This window comes from Lissotriton helveticus, chromosome 3_1 (genome assembly GCF_964261635.1).
Source record: "Lissotriton helveticus chromosome 3_1, aLisHel1.1, whole genome shotgun sequence".
Taxonomy (NCBI): domain Eukaryota; kingdom Metazoa; phylum Chordata; class Amphibia; order Caudata; family Salamandridae; genus Lissotriton; species Lissotriton helveticus.
The window spans coordinates 482,822,988-482,843,474 of record NC_136061.1 but is presented as its reverse complement, the minus strand read 5'-3'; positions in this window follow the sequence as shown (position 1 = coordinate 482,843,474).

Sequence of the window (20,487 nt, the reverse complement as noted above, 5' to 3'; positions counted from 1 at the left end):
ACGCCTACTGATCACTGAATGTTATGCTGCCATGACTGCACTGTGGTACTTAACTCCTGACTTCATGACTCGTTAAAATAATTAGTGAACCATTTTATTCGCATTCACTTACTATTTGTATTTAGCTTGGAAATTTGCTTGCAGCAGAGATTTGTTTTGCATGCTACATACTTTTCCTAGTTTTTGTCAGTATCAATTGGACAGTTGTGCCAATAGTTCTATGCTTTACTATTTGTCAGTGTGCAGGTGACTGTTGCAGCTCCCCGTGTATCCAGTCCTTAGTTTGTTACAGTGTCCACGCTGATAGCATTTCATTTAGTTTAGCACCTTCTCTCCAATTGTATTTGACCTCCTTACAGCCCCCCTTGGCTGAATGTTGGTTAGTGGTGCAGCTTTCAGTGACCCTTGTTTAGTTGTTCTAATGCAACGCATGCGCAATCCCTGTTAACATCCGAGTGAGCGTGCGCATATGCCCTACACTGTTCCTATAAACCCGCCCTCACCTTCCAGATTGTGATCCATACTCTGATGTGTACCTAGAATATAGCGGTACCCAAAAAGTGGTCCTTCTCCACTGATGACTTTTTGTCTGCTTAAATAAGTTGGGCGCGAGCTGGCCATTGTGCACAAGAAGATCTTTAGTAATTTGTAGAGATTCCAACCTGTTGTTTTGTTCCTTTTTCTCAAGTTCAATTAGCTGTATGATAAACTACAAGACTGTTCCTCCCCAGGCACTTCCGACCCTTGAATTCTTTGGAAACCATCATTCAAGTTGAAAATCAAGCTGATTTGCCCCTGGGATACATTTTTGGACTACAGGGTGAGTTGACTTACCCTCTCTTGAAGGTACCTCTCCATTGTTGGGTTGCGTCCTTCTGAATTATTTATTTCAATCTTCTGTGTAGGGCACTCCAGCATACCCAAGGATTTATTCCAGCATTCCTCTGTTGTACTAGCAGTTCACCCTGGGAGTGATTGCCGCTTTAAACACATCCCAGGAATGTTCCTTCCTTTTTTACATGTTTTGTTTTTAGACAGGCCCATTTAAGCTCTATTTAGCACCATAATTATCCATTTTGTCTATCGATAGTGGAGATTCGTGCCGCTTTCTGATGATGACCTCCTATTACCAGAGGTTAAAATGTCATCAACAATAGTCGTTTATAGACTTCCCTACTCGAACTGTAATAGTAGAGAGAAGGAGTCATATGTTTTTTTATCTGTGATGCACTGTTTTTTTTCATATCACCTAACACTGCACTCTTATTCCACTTGTGTGTGAGCACTGGATCTCGTGACAAGCAAAACAAACATAATGATGTGAGAAGCGAATTTACTGAATTAATTGTTATGCAGTACATAATGCTTGTCTTTTCTTTTTTATAATATGTTTTTGTCTTGCTCCGGATACAACATAATGTCTCCTGAATGAAATATAGAGGGGAACAGCCTTTACAACGCGGACATTACCACGCGTTACCAGTACAACGCTGCTATTGAGGGCGCTGTTGGATAGGGAATAGTTTACTTTTCTATTCCAACACCTTCCCATCTGTAACGTGGGCTGGAGTTGGAATAGAAAATTTAACTATTCCACTGTCCAGCGCTTACAGCGCAAGTCGTTGTAACCACTTGCGTGGTAAAAACAGCGTTATAATGGCACGCATGGTAAAAGCCTGCGTTGTAATGTCATACAACCAGTATAGACTTATTGTTCATTTGTATTGATTAATATCCTTGTGAACCATTGTTTTTATTGATATACTTTCTCACGCCAGCTTATCCAATATTTTGGGTTGACCCTAAACCCTGCCACTCAATCCCTTGGGGAGAGTCACCCTCTTCAAAATGTTGATTCTCCCTAGGTTCCTATATATTATCCAGAACACCCCGTTCCACCTCCCTCTGATCTGGTTCAAGGAACTGGACAGTCTTACCACCAAATTCCTTTGGAATGGGCAGAGACCCTAGATGGCTCTATCTCAATGCCCTATGAGGGTAGCACTTTTGGAGCCCTCTCCGGTCCAATAAGACCGCAGTCCGTGAGTCAGGCCTGTGCCATGGCATATGACTGCATATGACAAACAAAATCAGCATTAGGAATCCAGTCATCAATACAGTTGGGCTCTCAGGGTAGAGGTTCACATATCTTCTTAATAACATACAGCTTTACTTCTCATTTTGCATTAGCTGAAGTTGTTTTGAAATAATGATAAAATAATAATACATTATTTTGTGTGGCAGTTGCTCATGTTCTAATCACTAAGAACATGACCTTTTTTAAAAAGATAGAGCCCTGGGGGACCCCTGAGGAAACTCTCTTCTCTTTGGAGTGGAAGGGACCAAGAGCGATAGTTTGGGATCTGTCGGTTAAAAAGGATTTTATCCAAGATAGGGCCACGTCGGAGATCCCTATGTCTACCAATCTGCTAATCAGGATGGCATGAGAGATGGTGTCGAACGCCGCGGTGAGGTCTAGGAGGATGAGAACGACGTTCCTTTTCTGGTCTTGAAGCATTTTTATCGAGTCCGTGAGTTCTATCAGTGCCGTTTCGGTAGAGTGATTGGGGCGAAAGCCAGATTGTTGCGGATGGAGTATATTATGAGCTTCAAGATATTTTTTGAGTTCTTTGTATACCATTTGTTCTGTAATTTTTCCCAAAGCTGGGAGGAGCGAGATAGGCCGAAGATTGGTAAGATCTGACGGGGGTTTGTTGGCTTTGTTCGTCAGGGGTTTAACTATTCCCTGTTTCCACAGGCGAGGGACGAAGCCCGTGCAAAGAGAAGAATTAACAATGTTGTTAATTATAGGATTTACCACATCAATGAGTTGGTGGAAAATTTGGGGGGGATAGGGGTCGGAGGGCGACCCGGATGTTTACACATAGAGCGTGCATTTATCAGTCCTCCTTTAAAATGTGGTAGGCTAGCCCTAGGGAGGGGAGTGGAGGGGGGTGAATGGACTGGGGTTATGATGGGAGACCATCGGCAGATTTTACAGTGGAACGAGCCAATGAAGTTCGCCAAATCTAGTTGGCAGGAGCAGCTGTTCTTACCGCGTAGTCGGTGGAGGTCGCTGGAAGGATAACTGATATGCGTGGTGAATTGGGCAGAGTTGCCTGCGCCTGTACCAAATGAACGCACCTCAATTCCACAATCATTAAAATCACAACTGTCAGAATGCACTCGTTACAACATCACATACAACATGCGAAATAACATGCCCATCCTACCAGATATGACAACACAAGGAACTGTGGCAACAGGGGCCAGCCATGTAGATAAACCATCCACGTCATGGCACCTCTGCCATACAATAGCAGGATCTCACAAATCTTCCAATTCTTTTTCTATTCTTCGTGACTCTCCTACAACTGCACTCCCATCTAGCAACCTTGATGTACATTTCAACTATAACTGTAAAAGCAGGTCTTGCAAGGCAAGCCCTACAAAATGTCATGAGGGTGAGGCTCTTAACTTTGCCAATATAAGACTATAGAGCCCGTTGGAAAAACTGTCCGTCAAGCGGGTCCAGTTGTTGTCTGTGCCAACACCCCACAGAATCTGCGGAACATGTCATTTGCTGTTGCCCAGCTTTGCTGTCCCAAGGAGCATGTATTTAAGAACCATCTTCATACATCATGGCGTAAGAACATGCAAGGAGGCCTTAAGGCACATGTTCACCACCATAGTCCCACCATGGTCCCGATGGACCTGGCACTAATTGGGAAGTTTTATGCGACTGCTGGAATGCTATTACAGTCGGGCAGAGAAGTACCAGTTGAATAAATCATGCTTCAATGGCCTACTGACACTTGCAACTACTTAGCATAGCATTTTTAATACTATTTATGTCTATGCTAACTTTTACTAGGAACAGGATGCCCTCTGCAACTTGCGTACCCCCAGCACGTCAAATTCTTCATGAGTTCTTTTAATATGGACCGTTTTTAGTGCAAAGTTACTTATGAACAGTTACTTTATATTATCTTTGCATTCTAACCTCTTTTGTTTCATTTAGATTGTATGTATCTTATTTGAACCTTGTTTAACTTGCATTTTCTTCCGCTTTTGTAAAGGATTTGTTTAATCATACAATAAAGTTGTTGTGTTGTTAAAAAAAAAACTATAATGTGTAAAATCCGTCATCATTGCCACTGCCACAGCTGATAGATAACAGATAATCAACATCCTCAAAATGTCTCCTTTCATTCGTCCTACCTTTGCTCTGTGAACTTGTCCTGAGCAATCTGGAATACTGAAACTGCCTACCGATTGGCCCTCCCAACTGGTCCTTGCTGATTGTGTCTCTCAGCAAATTTGACAATCCGTACCATAACATATTCACCCACTTACAAATATACATTTGTATGGTGGTATAAACATATTAAAATAACTAAACTAAACCGCCCCCATTGCCACTCCTTTCAGTTGCTGGTAAAATGTTTTTTCACATAGGAAGAAGTTTTCACAGAGAGGGATTTGAATGCAGTTGACTATAAATTTGTAAATTCTGCGTGGTCGATTGGTATACCTATGTTAATTTAAATCGAAGCATAGATTAGGCGCGTCTATACTCCATCGCGGAGTTGCGCTCTGATAGTAATTCCCAATGGTTTTGTCACGCGCCTACTGCATCACGGAGGTAAGTTCCGCTTGGCCGATCAGTACGGCTATGTCAATTTAAATCAAAGAGTAGATTGGGCACTTTTATACACCATTGCTGAGTTGCACTCTGATAGCAATTACTAATGTTTAAGGCAATAAGACTGCACCACTGTATAATCTTAATACAAGTTCGAATAACCAATGGGACATATCGAAAATGTAGAGTAACGAAAACTGCACTATGTTATTGGTGCAAGTCTGCCACATATATTAATATTGGTGGCCATGTTACGATAGCACCAGACTACTAGTCCAAGTCAGCTGCTTCAAATATGGGACCCTTTGTATTGTAAAACGAGATTAATTTTTGAACAGTAAGTGCGACTGACTCATCTCAAACTATGTAACCAATCACTAGCCTCTAAGCCAATAGTGTGGAATTCAAACAAAGCTTTAATGTTCAGGATAACAACTTTACTTTTGAAGTAACTGTTGTATCAAGATGAGTAAGGTGTATACCTCAAAAAACCATAATGCAATTTTGCAATTTTTAAACAAAAGTATAGAATGCAGATGAATTAGTGTAAATAATCACAAATAGTACAGGTATATGGACTATAAGAATAGATCATGTCGAAAAATGCCAACATGATTATTGCTGTAATCTAATCAACCATAAGGCATACTTAGACATGAATACTATATAAACAGCTTGCTAAGTATGCAAGGGATGCAGAAGCTCCACTTACAATAAGCATTATGTTATCATCTTTATAGATTGACTCAAAACCAAGACTTTATTAACATCAGAGTGACATCAGGTCCAAAAGAGATCACGTGAAGACTTTAAAATCAGTGTGTTGAGAATTGAGGATACCAGGTAAATCATACACTACCTACAGATAACATATTTTGTATAACTACAAAATTCAAATATGATAGATTAACACATTTATTTGGCCTTAGAACACAATCAGGAAAAATCCTCTCCTTCTTTGAAGTTGCTGCAACACTGTCAAGGTCTAAACTTTAAAAGTCTCTGGAAGTCAGAAATGTATTTTTATTCATTTATATGTTAAAACATGTTACACTGCTCCCTGCACATCACAATATAAATATGGCTGACAAAATGTTTACAAATAAGTGTCTTTAAACAGGTTTATATATGTTCAAATTAAAAAGTATTTTGATTTTTGGAGTAAAATTGTTTTTTGAAATAGAAAGAGAGAGCCAGACTAATGGCGTATCTCGCTAATCTGTAGACAAAGAGGCCTGAGATGTGAATTACATAAAGGATTTTTAGAATTGTACTCAATCCCCCCCAAAAAGTTTGTTATCATATCCTACACGGGGTATCTTTGATTATTGTATATATACATTGATGGCATGACACAAAGGTAATAATGTATATTGTGTTCTACTAGGGGGTCATTATTAAAATGCAGATTGTGTTGTCCTGAAGATGGTCTAAAGGATTCGCACGATAGAAGACCGAAACATCGACTGTATTATCCAACTCCCTATGTATCATTGTACATTCAGTGACTGTATCATTTAGTGAAAAGACTGTTTACTTTTTTGACTTTATTGGGAGAGGATTTTCACTCATGAAACTGAAGTGAAAATAAGATGTACCCTTTTTCATTTATATGTATTTGATATCAAACTTAGTGTTGAATGTACCCTAAAAATTTTGAAAATTACAAAAGATAATATATTTTTCTAAAGATATTTCCATGTTTGTTTTTTGATTTGTGCTGTTTCTTGATTTAATCTCTTGTGCATTAGTGCCTAAATCTATGATAAACACTAAGGGGCAGATTTACAATAACTGGGGCATCCCCAGGGATGCGCCAGTTATTATGCGCCGCAGCTCCGCCACCCATGGTGCGCCGCATTTACAATGTTGCGCACCATGGGGCAAAAACGGCACAGATGAGTCACGCATCTGTGCCCTAAAGGTGGCGCATCGCTGGAGTTGCGTAGCAAGCGCGACGCAGCTCCAGCAAGGCTCGGGAGTGCCCTATCTGTCCAATGCTGCGTCAAGCCTTACGCCTGCTTCAAGCAGGCGCAGGGTTTTGACGCAGCATTGGCCTAAAAGTGACTGAGTGAAATCTTGTAGATTTCACTCAGCCACTTTTAGGAGGCGTTCCTGCGCAGGAACGCCCCCCCTGCGCCGGAACGCCTCCTTATGGCGCAGGGCTTTCCAACGTGACACATCTCCTATATGCGTCACGTTGTAAATAGAGCGCATTGTTTGCGCCGCCGTTGCGTCAAAAAAAGTGACGCAATTGCGGCGTAAAGAGGCGCAAGGGGCTCGTAAATCTGCCCCATAGAGGTTCACAGAATTCACTTATATTGAATTTGTGGAATTATTGGGTCAGAATTTCTGTGTTTCTGTTCAAACAAAATCCTTTGTATGCATTTTCACTTTATATTGTTTCCTCAAATTTTCAGCATTGGAATTCGAAATATTTAAACTAGACACCTCTCTAGAGCAAATGGAACTTTTATTGTAAGTAAGACAAACCTTTTGTTTAATTTTGTTTTCCCTCATTGGTTTCCCCAGCATACAATGACTTTGTCTACCCAAAGCGGGCTACCTTCGGGGAAATTACGCTTGAAAATTTTAGGTTGTTCCATAACGATGTACATGCATGCCACAATGGAATACATCCTAAGTTCATGACTGTGCACTAGATTTGATGTCATGAGACAATAATGTTGATTTATTTTTTTTAATATTTGGCTTAAATAAGAATGTCTCACATATCTTGATCTCCTACTATCAATGTCACTCAAGATTTGAAGATTTGGCAAAATCAACTGCTAAACAGCGCTCCAGTATTTGCTTCAGATGCATGGCAGCTACTGCACAAAAATCGTCAAAGTCTGGATGTGGTCAGCCCCTTCTTCAAAAAGACAGTTTTTCTGCTGTATTGATTCTGGCCCTAAAAAGTTTTACAACCATAATTTTAAGGAGTACAAAACTTTATTTGACAGATTGCACAGAATAGCTTAAAAAAAGATGAATGTTTACCAACAGGTTACCCACGTTTATCATGCATACTATTGTTATTGTTAGACATCTCTAAGTTTATTACGTACATCCGATAGTTCAACCTGATCTGCAATAACCATGATGTCCTGGAATTTGTCAGAGCTCGAGACACCCTCCCCTGCCCATATAGAGTGAGAGGAATAATATTGCTGTCACTCAAACTAGGATTACTCTTCTTTTGGCCAGATTTATTATGCTGCCTTGCAATTATCCATACTCTGCGACTGCAGTTATCGTGTTTTCCATGTTAAGCATAGAGGAGGCAAGATATAATACCCACAGTCAGCATAAAAACACAATCTAGCCACATTAGGTAGGCCCATTGGGTTATTAGGAGTGAAACCCCGAAACTGGTCCCAGGATGCTTGTGTACAGTCCAGGGAGGACCTGGCCTGGCAGTTCGGGATGGACTGTTCCCATAGGGAGCAGGATCAAGACTGATTTGCATATGGCTAGGTTCAAACTGGAATGGCATGGGGAGCAAAAAAAAACGATGGATAAATAATAACCCAGTATTTGTAAAGCGCAAATTCATCACCTGTAAGGGTCTGAAGATGCTGGGGGTCATCGGGGAAAATTGAGCCAAATGGTGCTGGGCTGAGCTGCAGATGGGAATCGAATAGTGAGCTTCGTGCTTCGGAGTCAGCCGTCCCTGCTGCTGCACCACACTGCTCCCCTAAAGAGTTGCAGGTTCAAGACTGATTTGCATATGGCTGGGTTCAACTGGAATGGCATGGGGAGCTAAAGAAATGACGGATTTATGCAACAAGCGTCCAATCATCATCATGTCGCAATGGATAAAGACCAACTAGTAGTCGGAGGTTCCATACGACCATGAAGCGGTCAGAAAATCCATTTTCCTAATGCGGCTTGTGCAGCGGGTGGAAAAGGTTCGCTGCACAACCCGCATTAGGATAATGGATGTTTACAAACATCCATGCACCGTAAGCCAGGCACCATGTGGTGCCTGGCATGTGAAGTATCGATGCTTCTATTAGGGGCGGCAGTGAAGGGACTGGGCCTTGCTAGTCCGTTTCCAACAGCTGTTCATGGCAGCCAAATTGCCATTGAAAGGCTGCTTGAAGAGAGCATCGTTATCCCTCTGGCGGTGCCTGAGCAGGCATCGCCCCATTGTAGGGAATTACTTGCCGCCTGCTGCCCCTATGTACCCGTTGGATAGGCAGCGGTCAGTCCTTTTTCTCCCTGCCTCCGAACACTGCATTATAATGAGGCGGTTGGACTATAGTAGGCTAGCAACACTTTTATTGCTGTTGGCAAAGATAGGAGTTCCTGTGACTTGGTTAAGAAGACCGACCCAAAGCTAGGACCTAGATACACGATGCTGTGTACTTTAATGAATCAGCTCTTATGCTAGAAACTATACAGAGTAGGTCTAAGTATATATGGGACCCCATCTGCTGTTATCTGTTGAGCCAAGATTTGACAGCGGGCGAAGGAATGGCTGGGGTTCTAGGTGCTCTGCATCCAGTTCATGGATAATATTATGGAGCTACAGGTCCATGAGGATACGGTGAGGAGCTCATATACCATTGTTATCTATCACCTGCGGTATACCAGGTTCCAATTTGTTAGCACCTGAAGCTCAATTGTCTTTCATTTGGCTGAACGAAGGATAATGAATGCAATGTTCTGCGTTTTGAAGGTCCTCATACGGATGTACGGCTTTACAACTCGTGCTTTTACACCTCGTGCCATTACAACGCGGTTTTTTCAATGCAAGTCGTTACCATGACTTGCGTTGGAGGGGTGCGGACTTCGGAATTTTTTAATTTACTATTCTAACACCAGCCTACGTACAGTAGGGAAGGTGTTGGATAGTAAATTAAAAAATTCCTTGTCCTGCAGCGCCCTCCAGCGCAAGTCGTGGTAACGACTTGCGTTGGGAAAACCACGTTGTAACGGCACGGCGGTGTAACAGCCGCGTCGTAAAGGCTGTTCCCCCCTCATACTTAAAGATGTGATGTGATATGGTTCTTGCTATGCTTAAGCTGCAATCCACTGCTTGGTTGCCATTGTAGTATGTGTGATTTTGAAGAAATGTTAAATAAAGTCTTAAAAAAGGATAATAATCATTATCAAAATGCTTATGTGCAAAGTGTATATTTCTCTATTTAAAACATGTATTTGCAATGTCACCAAATAACGCATTTTAATATTAAGAAGAGGTAAACCTCTTTCTGAAGTAGACCTGTGGAACGTGCTTATTGGGTCATTATCTCCTTAAATAAATGATGAAAAAATACCCTACATTTCTTTAAAAAAACATATAGAATATATGGAACAGCTGTGAAAACTAGATTATCAATAATAAGAAATTGCAATAAAATAATAAGTGTTTTACCTTTAAAAATGAAGGTCTGTGAGCGTGGTCACGATGGTGGATGCGTAGGATACATTTCTCCACTCCTTTGCCGAACTGTTGCAACAGGAAGCTTCTAAAGTGGAGCCCAGAACCCAGAGAAATAGCAAAGGAGACTGGATCCTGGACGTTGAGGCTGCTGACACCATGGGGTGCAGGTCCAATGCCTGGTTCATTTCTCGGCAGCTTCTCAGCAGCCGTAAGAAGCGATTGCTGGGTTAAGATGGGAGTGGACGAGCAATAAGCAGCCGTAACCGACTGTAGGAGCAGACCACGTCACCCGAAGTCACATTGTTCCCAGCGGGGAGGGATTATTTTACTTCAGTTCTTCTATAGCACATGCCTACACAGAGCGGGTTTCCCAGATTAAAGATCCAGCAAGAGGCAGCTGCCACACCAGCGACCTGGTAAGGATGGGGCGACCGTGCACAATAGTATTGGTGCCTGGGAAGGAGCACGGAAAGGACGTGCGGGTGGGTTGCACGGCCTTGAGCAGCATGAGCAAGGACTGGGACAGTTGAGTGGTGCTCTAGAGCAGGCCAACTGAGCAACAGATTAAAGCCCTGCGGAGAGAAGTGACGATGGAGGACCAGACCCTGCTGCGTACCACTGGAGGTTGTATGGGGAGAAGGGAAGGAGGAGGAGAGATCAAAGACCATCGTCCCCAGACCTGAGGTCAGTGGTGGCTTCCAGGGGTGAGTGCAAATGATACACTGACTCTACAGCTAAGAGACTGGCATGCTTGGGTACCAGTAGCTCCCACCACAAGTGCATATGCAGGAAAGACAACGCCCTTGCCTCACCACGTACTGGCAAATTGTACAGTACCATTGGCTTCTCCTGTGGCCTGGGGTCTGGGATGAAAGACATAGTTTCCCTTTGCCCTACTGGAGCACAAAGGTGATTCCCACCTTGAGACAGTGAGTTTGGATGTCAGTGCTCGGCGAAGTTTGGTGGCAACCAATAAGCCTACCCCAGTGGCACAGGAAAAGAGGAGATGCCAAGGACTGCTGCTGACCTCCATGAGGGGTGTCTGCAGCAGAGGTAGGAGGTGTCGGCCTGTGAAGGACAGAGCCAGCCATCGAACTTTAACCAGGAGTACAACATTACATCGGCAAAGGGAAAGAAGCAGTACTTAATTTGTAAAATATTAAGTGCCAGGGCTCTGACCAGGAAGCCAGTGTGGCTTGCATCACGCATCGCCCTTGTCATTGCTGCCATAACAACTAGTAACCATCTCTCTCATGCCTGTAAATGTGACAGTTCAGATTACTGCAGGTATCCAAAGCTAAAGGAATGGCTGGAGAGGCAAGTATGAGCAATTTTATGCATATTGTATTCCTAAACAACCGTTGTTCTCCTTATCTCTAAATTAGATGAGCAGTGCCACCATGTGGCCCACTGTTCTAAGCATGGTGTTGACAATTATGTGCCGAGCACTGGAAACCAATTAAGTGGCGGTGCTGATCACCGGAAAGCACCGGCTCAAATTAAGCACCGGAAAGAAGGAATGATCACTAAAAGACATGCTAACAGTCAATTCAATTCAATTCAAAATTTCTTTATTCGACTGTAAGTAAATTCAGTCATAAAAGTACAAAGGGAAGAAAAATACATATGTAAACAGTTCATTATTTAAAAAAAAAAAAAAAATGTCAGTATAAAACGGTAGATCTCAGGATAGCCTATCATAGCTCACGCAAGCATAAGAGTACAGTTTATCAGAGGTTTGTATACATAAGTAAAACGGGTCAGGTAGAGGTTAGCCTTCCATACTTTTTCTAAATTTAAGGGCTGTTTTTAAAAAATTGCATGTAAATAAAGTGCTTTCACAGTGCAGCATTTTAAGATAAATTAGTGCAGGCCTTATTTGCACAAAATTCAATTTTTTAAAAAGAGGTTTTAAAAACATTTGTCGTGGTAACGTGTAGTAGGAGCATATAAATAAAAAGTGTGCCAGGTCTTGCGGAGACTTGTTGTCGCAGCCGCAAGCTGGCAACACTTGTCCCCTATGGGCTCCACTGGGCACAGCTAGCATCAGGTGAAATAAATCAAAACGATATCTAGTCAATAAGAAGCGCTCATATCTGGAAATGGACCAGGATAGGTATGGTTCTATTTGTAACAAAAACACTATGGTGGGGGAGGACCTAGGGGGAGTTTAAAGACCATACTCTGGATACGATCCCCAAAGAAGACTACAAACAACAAAGGTACCAGAAGGTCTCGAAAAATGTGCCCAGGAATAAAGAAGAACCAACCTAACCCTAACCTCTAAAGGGATGTGTCACAGAAAGCATTCACCAGGGTGAGGAAAAAACCCATCAGTCACCATACGGATCCGCCCTTCATCATTTGGGATTTTGTCCGTACCACCCGTCTAGGAAGATCGATGCCACAATCAGAGGTCAACCCGGTGGTAAGGGGGTTCCTCGAAAGGTCTAGGTAATGACAGTGTGGTATGCCTCTCGATACTATGAGTGGCAAAAGACATGGGACTGGGGTGTGCAGTGCTAGAAGAAGTGAAGGAGTGAAAAAACCAAAAGAGGAGTGTGTCTAAAATTGGTTTAGAAAAAGCACTAAACAAAACTTTATTCAATGTGTGCTTCACATACCAATATTAAAAATTAGTTTAACCAAGGGCTGTCTGATTATGTAGACCGCCTAAGGTAAAAAGTGGTCGACTAGTTTCTGCAATCACAGGACTACTGCGTCCTTGCATTCATCAGGACCAAAATACAAAACAGGGCTACTGCACCAAGTGAACTAAGTGAAGTGAAGGGTAACACCAGGAAAACATAGACAAGTGCACACGGTCACCTGAATGCTCCGGGTGTCCTTACAGTCTGTGTTCATCACTATAGGAAGAGAAAAGGGTTAAGTGTAGCTATCAATATCCTAAGGGCTGTCAGAAGAGTCCATTTGATGTGGATCAAACATATCATCATAATCAGAGTATTGATGTACGGGCACTCTATATCAATATCGCCCGAAGTTAATTAATTTGGAAAGAAAATTCGTAAGCCAAATGTTTCTGAGTCCTTACCTTGATCTGTAAGGTAGACTGGCCTCACCCCACCTGGCAACGGCTCAGGGGAAAATGAAGCACCGCTGTAGAAAACATGTAAGTCACATGTCAGACACAGTATGCACATACAAGAACAATGCACTTCCTGTTACCAGTAGCCGATAGTGAACGGTATTAGTATCATGAGGTAAACGTGCCCAGCAGTAGCGGAGCCGCAACCCCATGTCACAGAAAAGACCCTTATGTATGAAAAAGCGCAGTCTTGCGAGGAGAGGACGCGCAAAATTACAAAGAGAAGAAAAAAGAGAAAAACGAGGCGACTCCTTCTTACCTCTCCGTCGGTACTCCTGGGCCGGCGTCCTGGCCGATTGGGGAGGTACCGGACGGCTAGAAGGAGGCTGTTAATAAGCCGCGCTCTCGTTGGAGAAGCTGTCACGTTGGGCGCGTCGCCGCCTCACCTGATAGGTTAACAGTAAAACTCATCTGCGTCCTCATTGGCTGTCAGTTTTGAAGGCCGGGGGACGTCATAGGTCGGTCGTATAATCGGTCGTCTTAGAGACGAGAGAGACAACACTCCAAGAAGATGGGTGTTTCTAAATCAAAGAACTCAATGTGAGCGAGGTACCGCGGGAGTAAAAAAGCTCAAGAGAGGTTTAGGGGAGAGTAAACATGAAAACACTTTCAATTCTAATGCGCTAATAGATGGCCAGAATGCAGGAGTGTGATCAAAAAACCGCCTCAGCAATCTTGCCAATTCCGAGCGGGTTTCGAACTCATCATTGTGATGATTGGACACACAGGCCAGTCCTTGGATCAAGGCTTCCTCTTCTATTAGAGTAGGGGTATGTCTGCTGAGGTTCATAACTATACTGAGGCTGTACTGCTTCGTCCAGCCTCCTTGTTTTTGGATGAGTTGCTCCTCAGCGTCCTCCCTTCCGATGGAGTTGGTGGGGGGCTGAAGTGAACTTGGGGCTGTGTGTTCCCTCTCCTTCTGCCCCGAGGTCTGCCCCGGCCAAACCCTAAAAAAGGCTGCCCGCTGAAATCGTTTGCTGGGAAGTTCCCGGGGAAGTTGGTTATATTTGGTCCCATAGGTGGTTGAAAAGGATCTGGTTGTTGTGGGGGGAAAAAAGGTTGCATGCCGCCAAAGTGCCACGGGTTGGGTGGCCACCATTGTTGTTGCTGGTTACGTCTCCAATTATTTTTAAAGTTTCTTCTGCCTTGACCACGACCTCTAAGACGACCGATTATATGACCGACCTATGACCTCCCCCGGCCTTCAAAACTGACAGCCAATGAGGACGCAGATGAGTTTTACTGTTAACCTATCAGGTGAGGCGGCGACGCGCCCCACGTGACAGCTTCTCCAACGAGAGCGCGGCTTATTAACAGCCTCCTTCTAGCCGTCCGGTACCTCCCCAATCGGCCAGGACGCCGGCCCAGGAGTACCGATGGAGAGGTAAGAAGGAGTCGCCTCGTTTTTCTCTTTTTTCTTCTCTTTGTAATTTTGCGCGTCCTCTCCTCGCAATACTGTGCTTTTTCATACATAAGGGTCTTTTCTGTGACATGGGGTTGCGGCTCCGCTACTGCTGGGCACGTTTACCTCATGATACTAATACCGTTCACTATCGGCTACTGGTAACAGGAAGTGCATTGTTCTTGTATGTGCATACTGTGTCTGACATGTGACTTACATGTTTTCTAGAGCGGTGCTTCATTTTCCCCTGAGCCGTTGCCAGGTGGGGTGAGGCCAGTCTACCTTACAGATCAAGGTAAGGACTCAGAAACATTTGGCTTACGAATTTTCTTTCCAAATTAATTAACTTAGGGCGATATTGATATAGAGTGCCCGTACATCAATACTCTGATTATGATGATATGTTTGATCCACATCAAATGGACTCTTCTGACAGCCCTTAGGATATTGATAGCTACACTTAACCCTTTTCTCTTCCTATAGTGATGAACACAGACTGTAAGGACACCCGGAGCATTCAGGTGACCGTGTGCACTTGTCTATGTTTTCCTGGTGTTACCCTTCACTTCACTTAGTTCACTTGGTGCAGTAGCCCTGTTTTGTATTTTGGTCCTGATGAATGCAAGGACGCAGTAGTCCTGTGATTGCAGAAACTAGTCGACCACTTTTTACCTTAGGCGGTCTACATAATCAGACAGCCCTTGGTTAAACTAATTTTTAATATTGGTATGTGAAGCACACATTGAATAAAGTTTTGTTTAGTGCTTTTTCTAAACCAATTTTAGACACACTCCTCTTTTGGTTTTTTCACTCCTTCACTTCTTCTAGCACTGCACACCCCAGTCCCATGTCTTTTGCCACTCATAGTATCGAGAGGCATACCACACTGTCATTACCTAGACCTTTCGAGGAACCCCCTTACCACCGGGTTGACCTCTGATTGTGGCATCGATCTTCCTAGACGGGTGGTATGGACAAAATCCCAAATGATGAAGGGCGGATCCGTATGGTGACTGATGGGTTTTTTCCTCACCCTGGTGAATGCTTTCTATGACACATCCCTTTAGAGGTTAGGGTTAGGTTGGTTCTTCTTTATTCCTGGGCACATTTTTCGAGACCTTCTGGTACCTTTGTTGTTTGTATGGTTCTATTTGTATACATGATTTTGTCAAAACATGATTCATCACACTACCCTTCTTCAGTTCGGACCCTTCCCTGATCAGCTGCCGAGCCATCAAGAAAGCGTCCTTAACAGATATTACATCGCGCTTAGATGCTTGCTGAGGTGTTAGGAAGAGGTCCAACCTGCCCAGTTCTTGAAGACAATTTCGGATATATTTTATCCAGGTTATCTTGAATTTACCTTCCCAGTTGAGTGCTTCAAGTAAAATGTTTTGGGGGAAAGGTATTTCATTGTTCAACCAACAATTTAGCCAGCACAGCAGAGGGTTTACCGCAATTTTGTCCTCTAAATGGGGCATGCCCAGTTCCTCATGAGTGGAGAAGTTAGCCGTGCTCTTCGGTAGACATAAAACTTGTTTTAAAAAGTTGTTTTCAGTGGTTGCAAGATCGGTCGCTGGTAAGAAGCCCCAAAGATCACTCCCATAACAGGCGACTGTTTGACTTTTGGCTTGATATAGTTTCATCAGTGCAACCACTGGGGTGTTACCCATTTTGCGAGCAAAGTCAATTATTGCAGCATTGGTCCTTATTAGATCTCCTCTCTTTTTCCTTAGTGCAGGGCCCCATGTGAGTTTATGGTCAAACAATACACCAAGATATGAGAAGGTTGTTGTAATAGGTATTTTTTCCCCGTTAACAGTAAATGGGTAGGAGTTTTGGATCCAGATCCTACCTTCATAACATAAGACTTGGCATTGTTGATACAGAGGCCGCGTAAATTCATAAAATAGAAGAAAGAGTCTAATAAAGTCTGAAGGCCAAGACAGTCTTATTAGTTATTAGTGGGGACCCTGTCTGAGGACAGCCAGTAGCCTCAGTGATGACCATAGAGCACCCCCTCACACGGCCTGACTGCTAGCATTGCCCATCGCACACAACAGTTTCCTTTTATGCCACCACACTCGGATATGTTCCAGACCCTTAGCCTTGTTCTTTTCCTATACACCATGAACTGAAAGTCATTACACTCAATATGAAGGGGCGGAGCAGCCCGATCGAATACAAGGTGAGTTTGTCTTATCTAGAGCACGTGAGTGGGGATATTTGGCTGTTGCAGGATTTGGACCTACTCCTGGCGACTGCCACAGAAGGAAGTTGTGTCACTTCCCATATCACTATTTCTCCTCCAACCCTACAAAGAAAAGGTGCGGAGACTCTTCTCCCGCGCCTTCTAGGGGACAAGGTTGCCGCACTGAGAGGGCAACTGTTAGTGTATCAAGTACAAATAGGAGACCTGTTCTTCACCCTTGATTCTTATATGCTCCTATTGATAACCAAGAGCAATTCCTAACACAGGCCATAATAGACCTTATGGGCTCTCCAGATTGGACAGTTCTGATGGGGGAGTCCTCAATCTCATAATATGTAATGACCTTGATCGGCCAGGACATCGCTATGCTCAATCAGAATCACTCTCATGTGATGGAGAGGACTGGCTGCTGGAGGTCATTTGTGTGATCTGTGACAGCTGGCACACCCCACACAAGAAACTGCAGCTTTTACTCCCGTGCCCATAAGACATGTGACATGTGCTTGCATTTGATTATTTGCTCGGTACTCAGAGCATGCAAATGCAGAACAAGGCAGTGCGGATTGAACCCAGGGCACTGTGTGACCATGCATCATTGATCCTTACCTTTCCACACTGGCCTGGCCACCCTTGGAAGCTGTGGGAAACCTTGCTACATGGACTAGACACTGTAAGCCATATCATGCACACAGTTACACACTTCTTAGCCATTAACAACACCAAAAGCATTCCCATGGCTACCCTATGGGAGACACTGAAGGTAGTTGTCCAGGGAGCGCTCATTGTTATCTCTGTAGCTGATAAAAAAAGTTGCATAGGGTCAAGAGGGGTTAACTAGAGGGTAAGGTGAGAGAATTGGAGGCCTTTCATAACAGGACAGGAGCCCCAAGAATATGGAGGGAGTTAGAGGCCACTAGATTGCAGCTCAGCAGTCATTTCCAGGGGCATGGCTACAGCAGCGGCCCGTCCTGAACATAGGGCAGCTTGACAGACTCTCTTTATGCTCAGGCCAGGCGGACATGAGCTGGACATGCGCTAAATGTGCAGGCTGCCTAAGCTGAAGTTTGCTGGGCTGAGAATGTCACAGCTTCGGTGGGCATGACCCCCTCAGCTCAGCATAGGTCCTCAAGACCCTCCCCTTGTGATGAGGGAGAGCTTCAGTGATAGCCTTGTAACTGGGCACTTTGTTTTTAAGCCCCGAAGTTCCAAGGACTGAGTGTCTGTCACTGACTTTGTCCCCATCCTCCGCTGTGACGAGTGAGAGACTGCTGCCTCGCCTCATTGGCTGACCAAGGTAGCAGCCCCAACCCTCATGGCACCTCCCAGAGGCCTGCAGAAGGTAAGTGTTGCTTTTTTATTGACTGATTGGTTCGTGCTTGTACACTGGCGTCACAAAAAGTGAGGGGGCCTCCCTGCACGGTACTTAGAGGGGCCCCCTTTGGGCTCAATCAGGAGCTCTCCGGACAGAGTGAAGTGCCGAGGGGGCCCCTTGGAGCTAGGGCCCCCCCCGCACCGCGTGGGCTGCGGGGGCCTGTGTTACGCCCCTGTGCTTGTATGTTAGAATGTATGTGTATTTGTGAGTGAGTGTTGTGAATGAGGGTGTGTGCGAGTGTCTGCATGTGAATGCATGGGTGTAAGTGAGTGTGTATGTTTGTGCTTGTGTATGCGCCCCACTCCCCTCTCAGTTGTACTTACCGGCACTCACTGCCTGGCTCTCTGCCTCGCCCCTCCCCCTGCTCCCAGGCTGCTGGAGAAAGCCAAAAGAGGGGACCTGGAACGGGTGCTTCCTCCAAAGCAGCCCAGTAGCAGCAGCAGCTCAATAGTTCGAGTTGAAAGTTATGGGTCCTTTGTATTGTGAACTTGATGCCATTTTCTTTTTTAAGAAACAAAAAATAAAAGAGTAGAATAAATGAAAAAAAAAAGAAGTGCATCATTGATCCTTACCTTTCCACACTGGCCTGGCCACCCTTGGAAGCTGTGGGAAACCTTGCTACATGGACTAGACACTGTAAGCCATATCATGCACACAGTTACACACTTCTTAGCCATTAACAACACCAAAAGCATTCCCATGGCTACCCTATGGGAGACGCTGAAGGTAGTTGTCCAGGGAGAGCTCATTGCTATCTCCGTAGATGATAAAAAGTTGCATAGGGACAAGAGGGGTTAACTAGTGGGGAAGGGGAGTGAATTGGAGGCCTTTAATAAAAGGACAGGAGCCCCAAGAATATGGAGGGAGTTAGAGGCCACTAGATTGCAGCTCAGCAGTCTGGCTCTAGATAGGGCAGAATATGTGTTGCTATGCTTGCAGCACTCCTTCTACGTAGGGATGTACAAATGAGGTAGATTCTTAGCAAACAAATTATTAGCTAAGCAACAGGCGGAGAGGGTTGATGCCCTCCTTCAGCTGGATGGTAGCAATGTTTCTGAAGATACTGCAATAGTGTTTAGTTTTAGGGACTTTTAAAAGGCTCTTTTTGAAATGCAGAACCTGTAGCCTGCAGACACGCAGGCCTGTTTGTGAGACATGCACATACCCCGGTACCACCCCCACCGTCCACTTCCCTTGATCAGCCCTTTTGCATAGAGGAAGTCGCTGCGCAGCAGATGATTCCTAAATCCCCAGGCCCAAATTGCTTCTCTTCCCTTTTCCATAAAACATTTTGCCAGGCATTTGCCCATATCCTTACCAGACTCTTGAACTCATTGGCAGATATTGGTACCCTCCCACGCTCTATGCTAGAGGCATCCATCTCGGTCATACCTCAACTGGGTAAAGACAAACAGCAGTGTAGCTCATACCTTCATTTGACTTATAAACTTGGATGTCAAACTTTTCACCAGCGTTTTGGTGGCATGCCTAGGGCCCCTTATACTGGGCCTGATAGATCCTGGTCATTCAGGGTGTATCCCCCACAGCCAATGTGTCTACAAGACTAAGCAAACCCTCCCTCTAGTAAACAAAGCAAAATGCTAGCAGCAGGAAATAATGCTTTTAGCTATCGAAGCTGAAAAGGGCTCAATTGGGTGCATTGGCCATACTTAGAGGCAAGTTTGACCCATTTTGTGGTTTGACAGACTTACTGCCTAGATCCTTACCAGCTATGGGGCACCTTGAGCAGTGGTGTGGGTGAACTGGGTACTATCACCCTTCTTCCCACTGGCAGGAGGGACAAGGCTGTCCACTCTCACCTCTGATGTTTGCTCTCTACATGGAGGTTATGACACAGAGGTTTAGGAATGACCCGTGTATTACTGGGGTGTGGTTTAGGGAGAGGTGCACACCCTCAGCCTTTATGGCAACAATGCTAAACTGGTGCTTGAGGAATCATTGCTAGCCCTGTCGGCATTCCTGGATGAGCTGGGTCAGTTTGGAAGCACCTTGGATTTCTCCATCAACTTCGGTCACGCATCCTATAGAGGACCAGAGGACCAGCTGATTCCTCACTATCCCCTCGTGTGTGCAGACTCCTCATGACATATCTCGGAATACAGATAGCCCTCACCATAGATGAGACAGTGACCACCAATTACCAAGCCTTTCTTTGGCACGTCTGCACAGACCTCCCTCAGTGAAAACACTACTGCTGCTCATGGCTTGAGAGGATGGAGGCTCCTAAATTACTCTCCTAGCAAGGACTTTATTCCTGTTCCAGACCCCACTACTGCCACCCCTGGTGGGCATACTTCAGCCTCTACAGCCTTAAATCCACTGCTTTGTCTG